We start from the raw sequence: 1,138 nt of genomic DNA, 5'->3' as shown, positions 1-1,138 counted from the left end.
GAAGGGTTCAAAGAGTTCTAAGTGAACTTGAGGAAGAAAGAGTCGCAAAGACTGAGAGTTTTAGAATTCACGTTTTTTTTTTTTTTTTGAACTTTTGCTGATGCTTTTAGTTTAAAAACAATAAAGCCACGTGGCTCTTTCTAAAGCATTTGATTGATCCAATGGTACAAAGTGGGTGAAAGGCACCTTACCTTTCCCGCCTCTATGTCAGAGAATCCGTTTCCCCTTCTTGCGACACCTGAGAACAATGTATCTAAATGAATTTATGATACTATTATCATCTTCACATTTTTAGATATTTTAGTTAATTAATTAATTATTTAGTTTTAGTTAATTGTTTAACTAATAGACGTATATATTCTGAGTAACTCTTGATATAATAGACATTCTCTTATCTATCAATTTCATTCATTTTACTTAAATCAAGAAATCATAATAGTTTTAGTCTTTGTAGTGCCTTCTTTAACATTCATCTCAATTCTAGTTTTAAAGTTAAAACAATGTTTAAATTTTGTAGTATAACTCTCAATTCCTGCATTAGATAGCATGAAAACGTAAATAAGTTGCAGCATTAATTACATCCGTTTGCAAAGGGGATATATGCCCTTCTACATCAGTAAATATTAGTTGTTGCTTCAATATTTCAAATATTTTTGATGATTTTTCTAAGGACCAACTTTATTATATGTTTAAATTAGTTTAAAAACTTATTTACAAATTGTATTTTCGAATTGTTAATTAGTTCACAATCTATATATATATATATATGATACCTCAATATTAACTAATTGTAATACGTAATAATTAAAAAAAATTATATTAGTTCCATGATTTGATTACATATTTTTAGTTTAAAAATTTTCAAATGTCAAAGAATTGTAGAGTAACTAAACCTTTACTTTCTTAAAAATTATGATTAATTCATCTTATTTTATTTTTAAGAAAAACATTTTTGGTAACTTGTTGAATTATATATACTTTAAGAGATATAGAGATAAAAGAAAGCAGTGTAATAAAAAAATTAAAAAAAATAAATAACAAAAATAATAAAAAAAAATATAACAAAAATTAAGATATAAATGTATTATTATTATTATTATTATTATTATTATTATTATTATTATTATTATTATTATTA

The sequence above is a fragment of the Cicer arietinum genome, chromosome 5 (genome assembly GCF_000331145.2).
Source record: "Cicer arietinum cultivar CDC Frontier isolate Library 1 chromosome 5, Cicar.CDCFrontier_v2.0, whole genome shotgun sequence".
Classification (NCBI taxonomy): Eukaryota; Viridiplantae; Streptophyta; class Magnoliopsida; order Fabales; family Fabaceae; genus Cicer; species Cicer arietinum.
Note: the sequence above shows the minus strand (reverse complement) of the source record.